The sequence below is a fragment of the Arachis hypogaea genome, chromosome 11, assembly GCF_003086295.3.
Source record: "Arachis hypogaea cultivar Tifrunner chromosome 11, arahy.Tifrunner.gnm2.J5K5, whole genome shotgun sequence".
Classification (NCBI taxonomy): domain Eukaryota; kingdom Viridiplantae; phylum Streptophyta; class Magnoliopsida; order Fabales; family Fabaceae; genus Arachis; species Arachis hypogaea.
In genome coordinates, this window is record NC_092046.1 from 92,054,067 (window position 1) to 92,076,340 (window position 22,274).

Here is a 22,274-nt window from a genome sequence, read left to right on the forward strand (position 1 = left end):
GAAGGATTCATAAGTCAAGTTGGCAACATTTATAGGTACGAATAAAAGCATTAAAGTAAATATTAAACCTGGATCGAGAGTCACTCTTACAAACTAAGAGAAGTCCTAAATCCTAATCCTAATCCTAAGAGAGAGAGGAGAGAACATCTCTCAAACTAAATCTAAATCATGGAAAGTGAAAATTGGCGAGCTCTCTATGAATGGATGCATTCCCCCACTTTATAGCCTCTAATCTGTATTTTCTGGGCCGCAAACTGGGTCGAAAACAGCCCAGAATTCACCCCCTGCGTATTCTGGTACGTTCAGGTCGCGGATAGGTGACGCGGAGGCGTCGTCCATGCGGCCGCGCGGATTGAAGTTTGCAAATGCGACGCGTCCGCGTGGATCACGCATTCGCATCGCTTAGCATCAGGGCAACTATGGCATATTATATATCAAATTGAAGCCCCGGACGTTAGCTTTCCAACGCAATGAGAACCGTGTTGTTTGGATTTCTGTAGCTAAAGTTATAGCCGTTTGAGTGCGAAGAGGTCAGGCTGGACAACTTAGCAGTTTCTCCAACTTCTTGTATTCCTTCCACTTTTGCATGCTTCCTTTCCATCCTCTGAGCCATTCCTGCCCTGTAATCTCTGAAAACACTTAACACACATATCAAGGCATCTAATGGTAATAGGAGAGGATTAATAATAAGTAAATATCAGATCAAAGAAGCATGTTTTCAATCATAGCACAAAATCAGGAAGGAAATATAAAACCATGCAAATATTATGAATAAGTGGGTAAAGAGTTGATGAAATCCACTCAATTGAGTACAAGATAAATCATAAAATAGTGGTTTATCACCTCCCTTCCTTCTTTCTTCCTTCTTTCTCACTTTTTACTCTCTCTCACCCCCATTAACAAGGTTTTTCTTTTTTTTCTCCTTCCCTCCTTACTTTTCTATTATTCTTCTTATTTTTATATGCCATCTTCTTTTCTTTTCTTTTTTCCTTCATTATTCATATTTTCTTTTTCTTTCTTTCTCCTTTTTACTTGGTGTTATCAATTTATGTGAGTCATTATTTATTATTATATGCTTGTGGATTATTGTAAATTTGTTTGACAATTATATATTACTTTTTAAGGGATTACTTGCATGTTCAAATTCTTATTTTCAAGAACTTCTTCTACATGCATGCTATGTGTTTGTGAAAAATCCCATATGGCATTGTGAACTTCTCTACATTTTTTTCTACTCTAATATTCAATGCTTGCTTTTCACAAATTCCCTTTACTATTTTATTCATTGAACTTAATTGCCAATACAAACGTGATAGTTAGTTACGAGTGATAACATATCTCAATTGGATATTGAATGCTTGATATATGCTACTCATGCCTTTGCCTACATGCCAATAAACCTCTTGCATTTCATTGTCCTACATGCACTTGCTATATTTTCATTGATGAACTTTTCACATGTAATTCGGACCATGTGTTAACGTCATTCTTCTTTATTGTGCATTGATTATCACTTACATCGCCCTCTTCCTTGCTCTACCCCTTTAAATTTAATTTACTTTCTCTTCCCTTTATCAGGATGGCCACCAAGAAAGGAAAAGAGAAAGCTACTCCCAAACAACCAGCAAGAAGAGGTACAAAGAGAGCATTAGTGGCAGAACCCTCTTCAACTGTAGTTAAGCCCTCAACAAAGAAGATTAAGAGGATCATAAAGGTTGATGATAAAGAAAGAGCCTTCCCAGCAAAGGACACTGCGCGGTTTCCTAATCACTACTGTGAGCAGATGTTCCCCATCCTAGCAGAAAGGAACTACAACAACGAATACCTTCTTCTCCTCCCGCCCAATATTGCTACCTTTGTTGAGCCGCAAATTGCTCGAAGACAATGTGGTTTCCTACAAAGACAGCCAAGGCAGGTCAATCTTTCTTGGGTAGTCGAATTCTACTCCAACTTTCACCTGCCAACCCTGCAGTCTGTCTATGTCCGTCAGAAGCAAGTCCCCAGTACTAAAGAAGCCATTCAAAAAGCTCTAGGTCTTCCCCCTGTCCCTGAAGGATTGGACGCCTTTCAAGAAGCCGCACTCAAGCGCCGGCTGTACCAATTTGACTGGGACGCCGTTCTCAGAATTATCGCACTACCTGGCAGCAGATGGATCTACGGATACCATCATACCCGCCCTAAGGGAATTTCGGCTTCGGCACTTACCTTGGAGGCTCGTGTATGGGCACAGATTATGTCTCACTACGTCTTTCTGAGCACTCACGAGTCCTCCTTCACTGCGGACATGGCCATTCTACTATGGTGCATCCTTACAGACCAACCTCTGAATCTACCAAGACATATCCAAAATGCCATGGGACACGTACAAATCGCGGACAACTTACCTTTTCCAGCCCCGGTCTCAGATCTTGTCTCAGCAGCCGGAGTCTCCTACAGAGCTGGGGACACCAAAGCCATGCTCCCACGGGATGATCAGTATGTCCCCAACGGGAAGTAACTTCGACTTCCAACAGCCACTATTAGCCAGCCTACTGAACCAGTTGAAGATATTCCTTCTTCAACACCACAGGCACCTACAACAGCCCAACTGCTCCATCAGATACTTGAAAAGTTGGATCGGTATGAACAGAAAGCTAAGATGAGAGAGCGTTGTAACAAGCGCCGATTCACATACCTCAAGGAGCTGATTATGGGAAAATTCAAGGACTCAGACACCCCGGACTCCACTTTCTTTACCAGCACAGGGAGCCATGATGGTTCCGACTGTGGAGATATTGCTACCAGCCCACCTTTGTTCTTGACAGATGGCACCGAGGACGGTGCAAAGCCTTAAGTGTGGAGAGGTCGGTCAGTACCTGACTTCCGGAGGTAATTTCTCTTCCCTAGCACCAATAAATTAGGATATTTAGTTAGTTTTTCTCTTGTAGAATAGGATAAACTGCATAGTAATAGATTAGTTGCATGCATGTTCTGCTTGATTGAAAAGACAATAAGTTTCTTCTAAGACCATATCTTTGGAATAAAATTTCACTAATTTTAATTAAAACTTTTATGTTAAATTTGCTTGAAGTTGTATTTGGAACATGATTTTTGAGCTAAAGAACACACAACCTGTGAGATTTGAGCCTTTATGAATGGTTACATTATTTAACCATAATTATTTTATTCTTGTGTGTTTACTTCTCTATGATTGTAATTTATATTTTGTTTCATCCTATATGTCCAATGTTTATTATATTTATATGTTTACATATGATTGAGGCCATTATTTGTTTAGCTCACTTATCCAAATAAAGCCTACCCTTTCAATTACCTTTGTTAGCCACTTTGAGCCTTTAAATCCCATTTGTTCTATATTTTACCACATTACTAGCCTTAAGCGGAAAAACAAGTATATACCCCAAATTGAATCTTTGGTTAGCTTAAGATAGAATTGTGTGTGTTATCCAAGTATAGAAAATTGTGGGAACAAAAGATAATAAGAGAATGAGTCATGATAATATTATGGGAATTTGGATACCTACTCATGTGAAACTATAAAACTCTATATTGGCATGGAATAGCATGAGTGACGCGGCCGCACGGATGACGCGACCGCGTGGCAATGCAGAAAGCCGAATGACGCGGCCGCATCTTAGGCTAGTTTCACTAGCCTTTTTCTTTTAGTTTTAGTTGTTTTATGCATTTTCTTGAGCTTAAAGTAACCAAGAATGGTTAAAAGAATAACAAAGCAATGAACCATCCAAACAGTATGATTTTGATGCAAATTCCATGAGTTTTAGTTATATTACTTGAATGCTATGAATGGAAGATTTCTCATGAAATTTTGCAAGACTTTGATGCAATTGTTTGGATGATTTCAGGGAAGAAGAGGCTAGGCAAGGAAGCAACAAAATCAATAAAGGAAGCTTGAATATCACATGTGGAGTTTAAGTTCCAGTTTAAGCCTAAACTGGAGCTTAAACGCCAGAATCATGAAGGCTAAGAAATGCTGAAACTGAAGTTTAACCTCCAGTTTAACCTTAAACTGGAGGTTAAACACCAGAATGAGAATGCCACTCAGGAAGCATTTCCACGTTTAACCTCCAGTTTAACCTTAAACTGGAGGTTAAACGCCAGAATGAGAATGCCACTCAGGAAGCCATTTCCACGTTTAAGCTCCAGTTTAACCTTAAACTGGAGCTTAAACGTGTTCGACCAAGTTTTCTCCTCCAGGGTTGCTTTCTCCATTTCCACGTTTAAGCTCCAGTTTAACCTTAAACTGGAGCTTAAACGTGTTCGACTCCTCCAGGGCTACCTTTCTCAGCTTCCACGTTTAAGCTCCAGTTTAACCTTAAACTGGAGCTTAAACGTGTTCGACCTCCAGGATGGCTTTCTCTATTTCCACGTTTAAGCTCCAGTTTAACCTTAAACTGGAGCTTAAACGTGTTCGACCTCCAGGGCTGCCTTTTCTATCTCTACGTTTAAGCTTCAGTTTAACCTTAAACTGAAGCTTAAACGTGTTCGACTAAGTTACCCTCCAGGGCTGCCTTCTTCCATTTCCACGTTTAAGCTTCAGTTTAACCTTAAACTGAAGCTTAAACGTGCTGCCACAAAAGGCATCACTGGAAGTGTCTGGCGTTTAAGCTGCAGTTTAACTTAAACGCCACTCTTGGAAAAGGTTTCTGGGCCAAAAATATTGCGGTTTAAGTTAGTATTTGAGCACAAACATTAACTTAAACTTACTCTGGTATGAAACCCAATTGAATATCATAGTTTATGGGATTGGGCCTGAAGGATTGATGAGTCTGAAATTTCAATTTATTGAGTCATGTGTCATTATTTGATTATCACTAAGTTGGCTCAATGAATGTTACAGAATTTGGATCAACAGCCTCATCAAGATTATGGATCATAAACCCAAGGCAAAAGGAAAGCAGGGAGAGGCCTCAAAGCCCAAGAAACACAACAGAAGCTCAAGATAGAAAGTGTATAAATAGGATAGAATTTAAGTTAGGAAGGACTTTTCTACTTTCATTTGGCGAGTTTTCTTATCTTTGTAATTGAATTCAGAGCTATGACTCACTAAACCCCTTTTCATTGGGTTAGGGAGCTCTATTGTAATTCAATGAATCAATAATAGTTTATCTTCTTCTTCAATCTTTTCTCTTGAATTTTGTTAGAAAGCTTCTCGATCTAATTCCATTGGGTAGTTGTCTTGGGAAAGAAACTACCCATAATTGGAATCCTTCGGAACCTTGGGAAAGGAATGGAGGATTCATGCTAGAGAAGCTTTCTCACAGTGAATTGGATTGGGGTTTGGATGGATATTGTGACATGTAATCCTACCAAATTGTGGTTCATGAAACTGTGTGGTATAATCAGTGATCGAGCATCATCTCTTCTTATGAACATTTAAACCAAGGGATTGGGAATTTGTTTGTTTTTAGAGAGAATTGGTGAGCCAAGGGATTGGGATCCAATCATATAAGATTGCCAAGCAAAATTCAATGAACGCATTGGTTGAGGAAGAGATAAACATGTTTTGATTCGGAGATCTCAATATCTCCTATAACCCAATGAATTCCTCATTTCTGATTTCCACTTTCTCTTTACATTCTGCGACTCAATTCATGCAATCACCCCCATTCCCTTTTAATTTCAGCAATTTAGCTTCTGCTCTTTAATTCATGCAATTTAAGATTCCGCCATTTAAATTTCTTGTCATTTACGTTTCCCGCCAAGTTTACATTCTGCAATTCTCATCTAAATCTTGATTCCGCTCAACTAGAACACACTTCTAACCCGAATTGCTCACTCAACCAATCCTTGTGGGATTCGACCTCACTCTATTGTGAGTTTTTACTTGACGATAACCGGTGCACTTGCCGGAAGGAATTTTTGCCGATCGTGCAATTTCCTAAATCGTAGCATAACAAGTTTATGCGCATCAACGGTCCATCAACTGTCGTTGAAGCTCTTTATGTACTCCTTGATTTTCCAAGTATTGTCTAGATAAGCCATTGATGGCTTTCTGTAGTTGGTGCATGTCCAGAGGGGCTTGCTCTTCTAGGTTTTATTCTTCTACCACTTGATGGGCTGGCCTTTTTCTTGGCTTTCGTTGAGGTATGGGAGATGCAACAGCATGCATCCGTCGAACAGTAATTAGGATGCCCACTTTTATCCACTCGGGGTTCTCATCCTCGAACACCACCCCAACCCTGTCACACAGACGGAAAATAGTGCTGGGGTAGCCTAACCTTCCTCCAGAATCGCTTTTCTCAGCCATCTTCCTAATGCCTTGGGCTATGAGTTCATGAACCTTGATCTCTCCCCCTTTAAGTATACATTGTACTATTGTTGGTCTCTTAAGATTCACCTCTGAGTTATTCCCGGTAGGAAGGATAAATCTCCTTACAATTTCAAACCACCCCTTTGCTTCAGGGGTGAGGTCCCCTCTCTTGATGAACTTGGGCTTCCCCTGAGGATCTCGTACCCAATCAGCTCATTGCATGCAAATGTCTTGCACTATTTGGTTATAATTGGGACTGCTATCTATTTTGGAGTGATAGCTTTCTTCTGCAAATGGTATGGTTCGTAGTTTTAACGCCCTCATGATGCTCATGGGACTAAAATCCACGGTCACCCCTCTTACAAAGCTTGTATAGGACTCATCTGCCTTATCATACCTGACTGCATTTGCGTAAAACTTTCTTACAAGAGTTGCATTTACTTTTGTGACCGGATCAGTGAGGAGCTCCCATCTTCTCTTTTCCACCTTCTCTGTGATTTCGGGGCACTCTGTTTTTCTGACTTGAAAGCCTAGCTCGTATATGATCTTCTTATCAGCCATCCACCCAAATTGAAATGCATGGTGAAAGGTTCTAAACTTCTTTTCATCAAAAGGGTGCTGTTCCATAGGCTCCTTCTCCTTTCTTCTTTTAGAGCTTGATGATGCCATAGGTGAATTTTTTGGGATGTGAAGGTGTTGAGAGGTGTGGATAGATGGTGGAATTAGGCCGGGTTAGGATAGGATATAGTTAAGGGAGTGGGTGAGAGTGCTTTTGATGGGGTAAGAGGAGATGGGTGCCGAAAGTGGGAAGTACAGAGAATGGGAATGGAATGTGAAGGGGGTACGGAATAAGAACCACTTATATAGGGAAATGGTGAGTAAATGAAAGGTGTGGATTGATGGAGTGGGTGTATAATGAACGGATGGGGTTTAGCATGGGATGAGCACAAGGATCATCAACTTTATGATGGGGTTGGTTCGATTTCCAAGCGTGTCATTCTTTCAATGTTGCATGGCAACATTTCCCAATGCATTCCCCTTGAAGACACGTGTATAGTCCTCTCCTTTTAAAGTGGCCGAACCCTCCTCCTTCAATTGTCCCATCAATTCTCCTACAAAATAAAAGGAATGTGATTAATGAATTTGTGGATAGTGGCGGCAAAATTTAAAAAATGGGATAACTACTTTTTTAAAGTTTTTGTTTCTAACTAAGTGCTATTCATGAATGCAAACCAACTGACTATTTAATTGTCCATGTATGCAACATTGGTGACACCAAACTTAGTTTGTGGTCATGTGGTGTACAAAGTTTTTTTCAAGGCTCTAAGAGTGACATGATATGAATTGTATTTATGCTCTCTTAGTATACCTTGAACACCAAACTTGTTCTTCACTATGTGCTGCATAAAAGGATTCATTCAAGCATATGTCAAAGTTGATTTGGAATTCATGAACCTTGCATTATTAACTACTTTAAAGGCATATAAAACATGGGTTGCCTCTCATGAAGCGCTTCTTTAGCGTCACTAGCTTGACATTCTGCCTTTGTCAGGGTGGTTGGTAATGCTTCAAATCTTCCCCCTCGCAGTAAATCTATCTCCATTGGCTTCATCAAGGATCTCCACATGTTCTAGGGAGAGAATTCTGTTGATGGTGAAAACTTTAGGCAGCTGAGATGGGATGGTGGGGAGATGAGGTGGGATAACTGGAAAATAAGCTGAGATCACTTTATCCCCTAGAGAGAAGTCCTCTGTAGGGATCTTCTTGTTCCTCCATCTCCTTGGTGCCTTCTTCTTTGTTCCTTTTGATGTTGCCCTGCTCTTTGTGGCCTCTTTTTCCAAGAAAATTTTGTTGTTGGTCTCATATGACTCTAGTGGTTTAGGTTCCTCCTGGTTTTCCTTTGGCTGTGACAACTGCTAATTATCTTATTCATCAACCAAAGGAGTTCCCAGGTGTACAGCTTGTGCTTCAATGCATGTTTTTTCCACCAATGCTTTGTCGTGCTCTCCCCTTGGTTCCTTGTTTTCCCGATCTGCTTCTTGTGAAGGTTTGAAGACATTGAATGCAAGTTGTTCATCATGTATCCTCAGTATTAACTCTCCTCGCTCCACATCTATGAGCGCTTTGGCTGTAGCTAGGAATGGTCTTCCCAATATGATTGGGTGAAGGTGACTCTCTTCCATTTCCAATATGACAAAGTCTGTGGGAAGGAAGTAGTTCCCAACTTTCACCAACACGTTTTCAACCACTCCTACTACTTGTTTCTGAGTTTTGTCAGCCAGCCTGATGACTACGTCTGTGGGCATTAGCTCATTAATCTGCAGCTTCTTCATAAGAGATAGAGGCATTAAATTAATGCTTGCTCCCAGATCACAGAGTCCCTTATCAATCATTGTGTCTCCTATGGCACAGGGGATGTGAAAACTCCCTGGGTCCTTCTTTTTTGTAGGCAACTCTGGTTGAATGAGAGCACCACACTCCTTATTCATCACTATTGTTTGCCCTCTGATGCGCATAAACTAGTTATGCCACGATTTAGGAAATTGCACGATCGGCAAAAATTCCTTCCGGCAAGTGCACCGGTTATCGTCAAGTAAAAACTCACAATAGAGTGAGGTCGAATCCCACAAGGATTGGTTGAGTGAGCAATTCGGATTAGAAGTGTGTTCTAGTTGAGCGGAATCAAGATTTAGATGAGAATTGCGGAATGTAAAATTGGCGGGAAACGTAAATGACAAGAAATTTAAATGGCGGAATCTTAAATTGCATGAATTAAAGAGCAGAAGCTAAATTGCTGAAATTAAAAGGGAATGAGGGTGATTGCATGAATTGAGTCGTAGAATGTAAAGAGAAAGTGGAAATCAGAAATGAGGAATTCATTGGGTTATAGGAGATATTGAGATCTCCGAATCAAAACATGTTTATCTCTTCCTCAACCAATGCGTTCATTGAATTTTGCTTGGCAATCTTATATGATTGGATCCCAATCCCTTGGCTCACCAATTCTCTCTAAAAACAAACAAATTCCCAATCCCTTGGTTTAAATGTTCATAAGAAGAGATGATGCTCGATCACTGATTATACCACACAGTTTCATGAACCACAATTTGGTAGGATTACATGTCACAATATCCATCCAAACCCCAATCCAATTCACTGTGAGAAAGCTTCTCTAGCATGAATCCTCCATTCCTTTCCCAAGGTTCCGAAGGATTCCAATTATGGGTAGTTTCTTTCCCAAGACAACTACCCAATGGAATTAGATCGAGAAGCTTTCTAACAAAATTCAAGAGAAAAGATTGAAGAAGAAGATAAACTATTATTGATTCATTGAATTACAATAGAGCTCCCTAACCCAATGAAAAGGGGTTTAGTGAGTCATAGCTCTGAATTCAATTACAAAGATAAGAAAACTCGCCAAATGAAAGTAGAAAAGTCCTTCCTAACTTAAATTCTATCCTATTTATACACTTTTTATCTTGAGCTTCTGTTGTGTTTCTTGGGCTTTGAGGCCTCTCCCTGCTTTCCTTTTGCCTTGGGTTTATGATCCATAATCTTGATGAGGCTGTTGATCCAAATTCTGTAACATTCATTGAGCCAACTTAGTGATAATCAAATAATGACACATGACTCAATAAATTGAAATTTCAGACTCATCAATCCTTCAGGCCCAATCCCATAAACTATGATATTCAATTGGGTTTCATACCAGAGTAAGTTTAAGTTAATGTTTGTGCTCAAATACTAACTTAAACCGCAATATTTTTGGCCCAGAAACCTTTTCCAAGAGTGGCGTTTAAGTTGCAGTTTAAGCTTAAACTGCAGCTTAAACGCCAGACACTTCCAGTGATGCCTTTTGTGGCAGCACATTTAAGCTTCAGTTTAAGGTTAAACTGAAGCTTAAACGTGGAAATGGAAGAAGGCAGCCCTGGAGGGTAACTTAGTCGAACGCGTTTAAGCTTCAGTTTAAGGTTAAACTGAAGCTTAAACGTGGAGATAGAAAAGGCAGCCCTGGAGGTCGAACACGTTTAAGCTCCAGTTTAAGGTTAAACTGGAGCTTAAACGTGGAAATAGAGAAAGCCATCCTGGAGGTCGAACACGTTTAAGCTCCAGTTTAAGGTTAAACTGGAGCTTAAACGTGGAAGCTGAGAAAGGTAGCCCTGGAGGAGTCGAACACGTTTAAGCTCCAGTTTAAGGTTAAACTGGAGCTTAAACGTGGAAATGGAGAAAGCAACCCTGGAGGAGAAAACTTGGTCGAACACGTTTAAGCTCCAGTTTAAGGTTAAACTGGAGCTTAAACGTGGAAATGGCTTCCTGAGTGGCATTCTCATTCTGGCGTTTAACCTCCAGTTTAAGGTTAAACTGGAGGTTAAACGTGGAAATGCTTCCTGAGTGGCATTCTCATTCTGGCGTTTAACCTCCAGTTTAAGGTTAAACTGGAGGTTAAACTTCAGTTTCAGCATTTCTTAGCCTTCATGATTCTGGCGTTTAAGCTCCAGTTTAGGCTTAAACTGGAACTTAAACTCCACATGTGATATTCAAGCTTCCTTTATTGATTTTGTTGCTTCCTTGCCTAGCCTCTTCTTCCCTGAAATCATCCAAACAATTGCATCAAAGTCTTGCAAAATTTCATGAGAAATCTTCCATTCATAGCATTCAAGTAATATAACTAAAACTCATGGAATTTGCATCATAATCATACTGTTTGGATGGTTCATTGCTTTGTTATTCTTTTAACCATTCTTGGTTACTTTAAGCTCAAGAAAATGCATAAAACAACTAAAACTAAAAGAAAAAGGCTAGTGAAACTAGCCTAAGATGCCTTGGCATCACAACACCAAACTTAATCCTTGCTTGTCCCCAAGCAAGTTCTGAATTATTGAGAAGAAAGAATGAAACAGAAAGTAAATTCATTAGCCATATCAGTAAGTAATTGACATTGATTAATGGGGTGTTCATGCAGAAAGTTGTTGCAGCATCACTTTATTGTTTCTTAGGTAAGAATGTCACTTTTTATGTTTCCACTAAAACACTGCTTATGGCCTCTTGTTATTCACATATCCTTGGCAAGTTTCTTTTCTTTGTTTTTCTTTTTCTTTGAGCTTATTTGCTCCTTGTTGCTCAGTGTCATGTGTTGCTCAAGCCTTTGGCATTTTCTTTTTCTTATTAGTGCACTACACATATCCACTACAGGCATTTTAGTTCACATTTCTTCTTAAGACATTGGTGCCCAGAACCTCTTTGTGTGACTAAATGTTTTGTATTTAGGTTGCTCTTGATAATGGACTTTTGGTTGATAATCCCGGGTTAGTTAACCCAAGTTACCAAGTGTTGAAACACTCCTCAGAACCTATTCATCCAAGCATATCCTTAATACATAAACACCACAGGCATTTGTCTCAGAAGTTCAAACCATTGGTGCCTAGCTTATTTTCTCAATTTTTTTTTGCTTTTTGGTTGCCCTTTTTCAGTGGTTTTTTTCTTCTTCTTTTTCTTTCTTTTTCATGGCCAAAGACATTTATTCATCAAGATCCATAGACAGCATCCTAATTTCCACTAAAAGTGACAATTCTAACTTTATTTCTTAGTGAGCTGACTATTCAATCAAACATGCATACCAACACTTAATCTTATTTGATTTCTTACCAAATGGAATTGAGTTACTTTTGTTCAAACATTTATTTTATTTTATGGAAACAGAACAAGCATGGCAAGCATTTGTTTAAGAAGATGAAGTTATCCAGACACTTAGACTATCACTTATTTGAAAATTAAACAAACAGACAAACAAAAACTGCAATGACTCAAACTTAAAGCAGGGGTGCGTGCAAACTTCCAATATCAGCAATTCAAAGTACAAGCAATTAAGTGACAATACAACCTTTTAGCATCTTCTTTGTTGTTCATCATCCTTCCTAGCCTTGGTGTTCTCTTTGATGATGATGTATATTCCTTCCATGAGATTGATTGTCTTCCTGCAAAGCTATTAGAAGTTGCTTGTTCCCCAAGCACTTTGAGAATTGGTTAGCATGCATGTATGTTTGTAGGCCTCTGAACTTAGATTGGTGTGTGAACACCAAACTTAGTTCCTTGCCATATGCAGCAATTTGGATCATATGCAGAAAACCTCATGTGCTTTTATTAAGAAAATAACTATGAACTAGAAATTAAACTATTGTTTAAGTAGTTTCCCTGATTGGTTGGAGCTAGTGACTAGTCATGCTGAGGTAGAAATGTGCTCTTAATGAAGTTTTTTTGGTGGAACACCAAACTTAGAATCTCACATTCACCCTTGAATTGTTTTGGTGTGCAACACCAAACTTAGCTCCTTGCAATACAGATAAATCTACTTAACTCTTTTATTGAAATAACTAGAAAAGAAAAACTACCTTTGGTTGGGTTGCCTCCCAACAAGCGCTTCTTTAACGTCATTAGCTTGACATGCTGTTCCTGACTTTCTTCCTCTTCTTCCAGTTTGTTAAGAGGAATGACTTCAAGTGGATAAAGGAGCTAGTTAGTGCCCCTTGTTGTGAATGCTTCTTTCCAGCAAGCTTTCCCTTGTGATTGGCTTGAGTGAACTTGCTTGTTGGCTCAGGAGTTGGATTGTTCTTCGACCTTCTCTTCTTCATGGATATGATCCTTTGTTTCTCGGTCACAATCCTCATTTTGGTGCTTGTTTCTACTGCCTTCACATCCTTGATCTCAGAACTTGGTTGTTGTTGGACAGTTGGAGTATCCTGTTCATCAAAAGCTTCCTGAATTTGTGGTTCAATGAACCCTTCCTCTTTGCAACTCTCTGTGTCATTGGAGTGTGATCTCCCTTGATTGACTTTCTCCCTTTCTTGTTCTTCTGATTCTTCCCATGGGTTTGCCATGGTATCACTAGAAGAATTGTGGGTAGGGATTTGCTTTGATAGATATCCAATTTGTGCTTCTAGCTTTTGAATGGCAGCACCATGATTTTGTAAGTTGGATATCACTTCTTCCTTAAAGCTTTTCAAATCGGCCACATCTCTGCCCATAGTTGCAATCATTCCTTCTATCCTGTTTAATTGATCTTGAAATTGTTGGTTCGGATTGGGTTGATGAGGTTGATTATCTTGGCTGTGATATGGTGGCTGGGAGTATGTGTTTTGTGTGGGCTGATAGAGTCTTTGGTTGGAGTGTTGGTAGTGGTATGACTCTTGTGTGTAGTGGAATGAGTCTTGTGGATAGTGAAATGAATTGTATGAATTTGAGAAGGAATTTTGTGCTGAGAAATGCTCAAGTGATGAAGAATTTGGATATGTAAAACTAGGAGGTGAGGTTGGATAATTCAGAGGTGATGGCTCTTGATGAATGGGGTGTGAATAAGTGAAATCTCTTTGGTTTTGATCTTCCCAGCCACAACTTGAGTAGTGATCAAATTCACCAAAACATGGACCATTTTGTGGCTCTGGGAAGTACCCGGTTTCCTGTTCCTGATACTCCCACCCACCATGAGCATAATAACATGAATCATTCTGTGGTGGTGGAGAGTTTCTCATGAATTTTGATTGACCAAAAGATGATGGATACTCCTTTCTTTTTTGCAATGTGCTCAGTCTCAAACAATACTCATCCAAAGATAGTGGAAATTCCATAGTGAGGCAATATCACAAACAGCTAGTGGTTAGTATGCTAACAAGTGAATAAGCAAAGAAAACAAATTAAAATTTGGAGAAATTAGCAGTAATAAACTGAAACAAAAACAATTAACAAAATAAAGAAAAATTGCTCAATCTAGTTAACTTCCAATTGGAGAATTGTCAATCGAAAACCAATCCCCGGCAACGGCGCCATAAACTTGATGCGCATAAACTTGTTATGCTACGATTTAGGAAATTGCACGATCGGCAAAAATTCCTTCCGGCAAGTGCACCGGTTATCGTCAAGTAAAAACTCACAATAGAGTGAGGTCGAATCCCACAAGGATTGGTTGAGTGAGCAATTCGGATTAGAAGTGTGTTCTAGTTGAGCGGAATCAAGATTTAGATGAGAATTGCGGAATGTAAAATTGGCGGGAAACGTAAATGACAAGAAATTTAAATGGCGGAATCTTAAATTGCATGAATTAAAGAGCAGAAGCTAAATTGCTGAAATTAAAAGGGAATGGGGGTGATTGCATGAATTGAGTCGCAGAATGTAAAGAGAAAGTGGAAATCAGAAATGAGGAATTCATTGGGTTATAGGAGATATTGAGATCTCCGAATCAAAACATGTTTATCTCTTCCTCAACCAATGCGTTCATTGAATTTTGCTTGGCAATCTTATATGATTGGATCCCAATCCCTTGGCTCACCAATTCTCTCTAAAAACAAACAAATTCCCAATCCCTTGGTTTAAATGTTCATAAGAAGAGATGATGCTCGATCACTGATTATACCACACAGTTTCATGAACCACAATTTGGTAGGATTACATGTCACAATATCCATCCAAACCCCAATCCAATTCACTGTGAGAAAGCTTCTCTAGCATGAATCCTCCATTCCTTTCCCAAGGTTCCGAAGGATTCCAATTATGGGTAGTTTCTTTCCCAAGACAACTACCCAATGGAATTAGATCGAGAAGCTTTCTAACAAAATTCAAGAGAAAAGATTGAAGAAGAAGATAAACTATTATTGATTCATTGAATTACAATAGAGCTCCCTAACCCAATGAAAAGGGGTTTAGTGAGTCATAGCTCTGAATTCAATTACAAAGATAAGAAAACTCGCCAAATGAAAGTAGAAAAGTCCTTCCTAACTTAAATTCTATCCTATTTATACACTTTCTATCTTGAGCTTCTGTTGTGTTTCTTGGGCTTTGAGGCCTCTCCCTGCTTTCCTTTTGCCTTGGGTTTATGATCCATAATCTTGATGAGGCTGTTGATCCAAATTCTGTAACATTCATTGAGCCAACTTAGTGATAATCAAATAATGACACATGACTCAATAAATTGAAATTTCAGACTCATCAATCCTTCAGGCCCAATCCCATAAACTATGATATTCAATTGGGTTTCATACCAGAGTAAGTTTAAGTTAATGTTTGTGCTCAAATACTAACTTAAACCGCAATATTTTTGGCCCAGAAACCTTTTCCAAGAGTGGCGTTTAAGTTGCAGTTTAAGCTTAAACTGCAGCTTAAACGCCAGACACTTCCAGTGATGCCTTTTGTGGCAGCACGTTTAAGCTTCAGTTTAAGGTTAAACTGAAGCTTAAACGTGGAAATGGAAGAAGGCAGCCCTGGAGGGTAACTTAGTCGAACACGTTTAAGCTTCAGTTTAAGGTTAAACTGAAGCTTAAACGTGGAGATAGAAAAGGCAGCCCTGGAGGTCGAACACGTTTAAGCTCCAGTTTAAGGTTAAACTGGAGCTTAAACGTGGAAATAGAGAAAGCCATCCTGGAGGTCGAACACGTTTAAGCTCCAGTTTAAGGTTAAACTGGAGCTTAAACGTGGAAGCTGAGAAAGGTAGCCCTGGAGGAGTCGAACACGTTTAAGCTCCAGTTTAAGGTTAAACTGGAGCTTAAACGTGGAAATGGAGAAAGCAACCCTGGAGGAGAAAACTTGGTCGAACACGTTTAAGCTCCAGTTTAAGGTTAAACTGGAGCTTAAACGTGGAAATGGCTTCCTGAGTGGCATTCTCATTCTGGCGTTTAACCTCCAGTTTAAGGTTAAACTGGAGGTTAAACGTGGAAATGCTTCCTGAGTGGCATTCTCATTCTGGCGTTTAACCTCCAGTTTAAGGTTAAACTGGAGGTTAAACTTCAGTTTCAGCATTTCTTAGCCTTCATGATTCTGGCGTTTAAGCTCCAGTTTAGGCTTAAACTGGAACTTAAACTCCACATGTGATATTCAAGCTTCCTTTATTGATTTTGTTGCTTCCTTGCCTAGCCTCTTCTTCCCTGAAATCATCCAAACAATTGCATCAAAGTCTTGCAAAATTTCATGAGAAATCTTCCATTCATAGCATTCAAGTAATATAACTAAAACTCATGGAATTTGCATCAAAATCATACTGTTTGGATGGTTCATTGCTTTGTTATTCTTTTAACCATTCTTGGTTACTTTAAGCTCAAGAAAATGCATAAAACAACTAAAACTAAAAGAAAAAGGCTAGTGAAACTAGCCTAAGATGCCTTGGCATCACAACACCAAACTTAATCCTTGCTTGTCCCCAAGCAAGTTCTGAATTATTGAGAAGAAAGAATGAAACAGAAAGTAAATTCATTAGCCATATCAGTAAGTAATTGACATTGATTAATGGGGTGTTCATGCAGAAAGTTGTTGCAGCATCACTTTATTGTTTCTTAGGTAAGAATGTCACTTTTTATGTTTCCACTAAAAGGTGCATAGAGTTTCAGCATCTCCTTCTGTGTAATTTTTGTTTCTTGGTGACCCTCTTCCTGCTTCTCTGTTGAAGTATCTCCAGAGTGTTCGAAGGGTTTGTTCAGCTCTTCCTCAGTCCCCCTATCACTTATAGTGACCATCTTGCATTCTTCCCATCTTACTTTCTTTGCTTCACCTCTCGAGTTTTTCTCTATGTCACTTGGGAAGCTGTCAGTAGGTTTGGGAATCTTCTCAGAGAGGTATCCCACTTGAAATTCTAGCCTCTTAATGGTGTCTCCCTGGTTTTTGATATTGGCTCGCACCTCCTCCTTGAAAGCCTTGTTATCTTGGAGTTCCTTACATATGCCTTCAAGTAGAGTCTCAATCCTTGAGAGTCTATCTTCGGATGATGGTGAGTTGGGGTTGGAGGGATGAGAATGGCCATTTTGGTTTTGATATGGATGTGGAGAGGTGTTGTTAGGTGGGTGCTGATATGATCTCTGTGTGGAATGTTGGTGAACTGCATTGTTGTTGGGGTTGTGATGTCTCTGATCTTAGCCTTGATCTTGTTGATTTCCGCACCCAAAGTTTGGGTGGTTCCTCCAACCAGGATTATAAGTTTTGGAATATGGATCATGGGTCTGCCTCGGTGAATTTCCAATGTAGTTGGCTTGTTCCTGATCACCCTCTGCTTCTTCATTCACTCTTTCTTGACCTGCTGATGAGGTGGTGATTGCTGCTACTTGGTTCCTCTCCATCTTCTTGGTAAGGTCAGCCAATTGCTTGGTGATCATCTTGTTTTGAGCCAGTAGTGCATCCACATTGTTTAGCTCCATCACTCCTCTAGTGTTGCCTCTTTCAGAAGCATAGAAGTAATCATTCTCTGCTACAGTCTCAATGACATCTATAGCCTCTTCAATGGTCTTCTTCTTGTTCAGAGATCCCCCAGATGAGTGGTCTAATACCTTCTTTGATTCGTAAGAAAGACCTTCATAGAAAATGTGTAACTGCACCCATTCATTGAACATATCTGGCGGGCACCTTCTTGTCAAGTCCTTAAACCTCTCCCATGCTTCATATAGATTTTCACCATCTTGTTGCCTGAAGGTTTGTACCTCAGCTCTCAACCTGTTGATTCTTTGATCAGGATAGAATCTCGCCAAGAATTTGTTCATCACATCTTCCCAAGTTGTTAAACTCTCCTTCAGGAAAGATTCTAGCCATTTAGATGCTTTATCCTTGAGTGAGAAGGGAAACAAAAGCAATCTATAGGTGTCAGGATGAACACCATTAGACTTCACAGTGTCGCATATCCTCAGGAAGGTGGTTAGATGTTGATTAGGGTCTTCTTGGACACTTCCTCCGAATGAACAGTTGTTCTGCACGAGGGTGATGAGCTGTGGATTTAGTTCAAAGTTATTGGCATGTATGGTTGGCTTTTGGATGCTACTTCCACAGTTTCCTGGGTTTGAGTTTATGTAAGACCCCAGAACTCTTCTCTCTTGCTCGACATGATGCACTGGACCTTCTCTGTAATGGTTGTGAGCCTCTTCTTCATGATGGTTCTCCATATTCTCATCCATGTCTGGTTTAAAGTACTCCTCTTCTTCCTCAGCACCAACAACTCTCTTTCCTCTTGCTTCCCTCCTTAGTCTAAGGAAGGTCTTCTTAGGTTCAGAATTAAAGGAAGTTGAAGCCCCGCTTCTTCTACCTCTCATACAACCAACAAGGCCAAAGTAAAAGGGAGATAAAGAGTATTCTTGTTAAAAAAATGCTGTTAGTGTGAGTGATAAAGGAAATAAGAGAATATCACAAACGGGTAAGGGATAAAGGAAAGAAAATAACTAAAACAAAAAGTAAATCACTCAAACAGAATTTAAACAAAACAAAAGAAAAATGCTCAATCTAGTTATCCACTAATGTAATCATTGTTGATACAAAATCAATCCCCGGCAACGGCGCCATAAACTTGATGCACGGAAACTTGTCTCTCAATAATTTTCCCTCGGCAGGTATACCGAATTGTCGTCAAGTAAAAACTCACAATAGAGTGAGGTTGAATCCCACAGGGATTGATTGGTCAAGCAACTTTAATCAGAGGAATGTTCTAGTTGAGCTAAGCAGGAATTGAGTTGAGATTTGCAGAAAAGTAAATGGCGGGAAAGTAAATAACAGAAAATGTAATTGCTGGAAGTAAATGACGGAATGTAAATGACAGAAAATAAATTATAGAATCTTAAATGGGGATTTGGGGAAATGAACATAAAGGTAAATGACAGAAGGTAAAGAGAATAGGTAAGATCAGAAATGGGGGATTCATTGGGCTCAGGAGATGTTGTATTCTCCGGATCAAGTTCATTCTCATCTCTTCCTCAATCAATGCATTCATTGATCTCCTTGGCAATCTTAAGTGATTGGATTCCAATTCCTTGGCAACCCAATCTCTCAAATCTTGATCAATAGCCAATTCCTTGGTCTAATTGCTCATGAGAAGAGATGAAGTATGGTCACTGATTATACCACATGTATTCCCAAATCAAAGTGTTGGTAGGATTATATGTCACCATATCCATCCAAACCCCAATTTGGTCCAACATGAGAAAGCATTCTAGCATGATCTCTTCATTCCTCTTCCAAGGTTCCGAAGAGATCCAAGTATGAATAGCTTCTTTTCTAAGACGACTACCCAATTGGATGAAGATTGAAAGCTTTCTAGTAAAATCAAGAGAAAAGAAAGAAGAAGAATAATGAAAACTATTATTGATCCATCAAATTACAACAGAGCTCCCTAACCCAATGAAAGGGGTTTAGTTGTTCATAGCTCTGGGAATGAAAAGCAAAGATGGAAAATACATTCTAAAAGTAAAACTAGAATTTGCAGAGAAAGTAAAATTATACAAAGAGTAGTTCTCCCAATGGCCAAAAGCTCTCTCTTCTAGTTCAAAACTACTCCTATATATACTACTCTTCTGATCTTCTAGTTAGATCTTCAAGTCTTAGATATGGGCTGATGAGGCACAGAAGTTGGTGAATTAAAAATTATTAAAATAGTTACGTTGCAAGTATAGTTCTTAACTCATTGAAAATCTGCCTATCAATTTAGAAATATGTCACAAAGAGTTTAAATTAAAAATTACTGGGAGTTTAAGTCCCAGGTCATCTCCCGACGAGTTGCAGAAAAGTGTGCTATTTTATTAATCAGATGTTCCAAGAAGTTGAGTTAAGTTGGTGGAGAATTAAATTGAGAAAATTCAAATAATGTGAATAAAAGCCTTGACTGGGAGTTGATTAGTTGGAATCTCTATTATTGATAGGATGATTTCAAGATTAATTTATAATTAATGGTTGTTATGTTTAGTTATCCTTTACTAGGTAAAGGAAAGTCAAACAAGTTGGAATGCTAGATCTGTTCACGAGTTGCTACCCACTTAGTTCAAAGGGATTGATGTTAGTGATTAGATAACAATCCAACAGTTAACCCAATTACAAATTTCCTTTCAATCCTTCCAACTCAAGAGTTCCTTTCAATCAACTCCCCATCAAGTGAGGGAACTACTCACTCATTGTAAATAATAAATCCATAACATACGAAAGGGAATTAAAAGAAGACATGATTATTGGAATGGAAAATAAATTAAAATGGAAGAAATAATCCTTGTAAAATAATCATGAAAGTATTCAAATGACAAAATTGACAAAGCAAAGAACATGGAAGAATAAAACCAAGTTAAGAGAACGAACTAGAATGACGAAGTCTTGATGAGGAAATAACTCTTCTCAATGTTCCAATGCTAAGACCAATTGAAAATTAAAATCCTTAAACCTACAGAAAGAAACCTAAAGGAGTAAAACTAGATCTAAAACTGAAAACTGTGTAGAATGAATGTTGTGTTTTTGTTTCTGCATATTCTCTGGCTCTAGTCTGCTGTTTCGGGCCGAAAACTGGGTCGAAATAAGGTCCAAAATCGCCCCTAGCGAATTCTGCAGATTATGCAGATCGCACATATCACGCGATCGCGTCATCCATGCAGACGCGTCATTTGCGCTTTTCCTTGCCACGCGTTCGCGTCGTCCACGCTATCGCGTCGCTTGAGCTTTTCCAATCCGCGCGGCGGCGTGAGCCATGCGGCTGCATCACTGCGATTTGCTCTCCTTCACGCGGTCGCGTGAGCCATGCGACCGCGTCACTTCTCGCTGGTTATCTCCTCAATTTCTTGTGTTCCTTTCGTTTTTGCTAGCTTCCTTTCCAATCTCCAACTCATTCGTGCCCTATAAAGCCTGAAACACTCAACACACAGATCACGGCATCGAATGGAATAAAGGAGAATTAAAATTACATAATTAAAGTCTCTAGGAAGCAGTTTTCAAACATGTTATAAATTCAGGAAGGAATTATAACTTCATGCTAATTTAATGAATAAGTGGGTAAGGATCATGATAAAACCACACAATTAAACACAATATAAACCATAAAATAGTGGTTTATCAACCTCCCCACACTTAAACATTAGCATGTCCTCATGCTTAATTGAAGGGGATAAGGAAATAAGTATGAACATGTAGAAACTCATGAAATGCAATGCAAGCCTATATATATATATAAATAAATGCAACTATATGATTCTTGCCCACTTGATCAAAAGTAAATAAGCTCTTCAAAACAATTACAAATCAAATTCCACTAATTCTATCATTATACAATAAAACAGATAAAAGTGCAAGAAGATAGCTCATTAGAGCAGGGAACATGAAAATTCAAGCATTGAACCCTCACTGATAATGTATGTATGCTCTAATCTCTAGTGTATAGGGTAATCACTCTATCCTTCTCTAATCATGCTTTCTAACTTTTGTTCTTCTCCTAACCAATCAACAACAGTTAATATACCAATGCAAACATCATAAGGTCTTTTCAAAGTTGTAATGGGGCTAAGGTACAGGTAGGGTTATACATTTGGTCAAGTGAGCTAATAAATTGAATCTTTAATTAACCCAAGCTTCAACCCAACCTATATATTTTTGATGTAATCTTAAAGTTCATACCTAGCTACCCAGAATTCCCTTTTTCAATCCATACTCATGTATCAACTTTATATTAGATTCTATCATATGTGCATTGATCTTTGAATTCTGAATTTAATATTGGGGTAATTTTTGTCCCCTTATTTATTTATATAATTTTTTTTTACATTAAAATAAATATAGCTTATCAATACACATAGATTTTTTTAATTCTTATAGTTTCACATGAGTAGGTATCCAAATTCCCATTAAATTCTCATGACACATTCCCTTAACAACTTTTGTTCCCACAATTTCCCATACTTAACTAGCACACACAATTCTATCTTAAGCTAACCAAAGATTCAATTTGGGATATACAATTGTTTTTCAGCTTAAGGTTAGTAATGTGGTAAAATATAGAACAAATGGGATTTAAAGGCTTAAAGTGATTAACAAAGGTAATTGAAAAGGGTAGGCTTAATTTGGATAAGTGAGTTTAAACAAATAATGGCCTCAATCATGTGCAAGCATGCAAATATAATAAATATTGGACATATAAGATAAAACAAAATATAGATTACAATCATAGAGAAGTAAACACACAAGAATGAAATAATTATGGTTAAATAGTGTAACCATACATAAAGGCTCAAATCTTTCACAGGTT

The 22,274-nt window shown here is 38.8% G+C and overlaps 1 non-coding gene across 1 annotated transcript; it reads left to right on the forward strand.

Moving 5' to 3' along the window:
• The first annotated feature begins 17,626 nt into the window (after positions 1–17,626).
• On the forward strand, positions 17,627–17,733 carry LOC112724193 (small nucleolar RNA R71). Its single transcript, XR_003163368.1, has one exon. It is a non-coding gene; the product is annotated as a small nucleolar RNA R71 (small nucleolar RNA).
• The last annotated feature ends 4,541 nt before the right edge of the window (positions 17,734–22,274 follow it).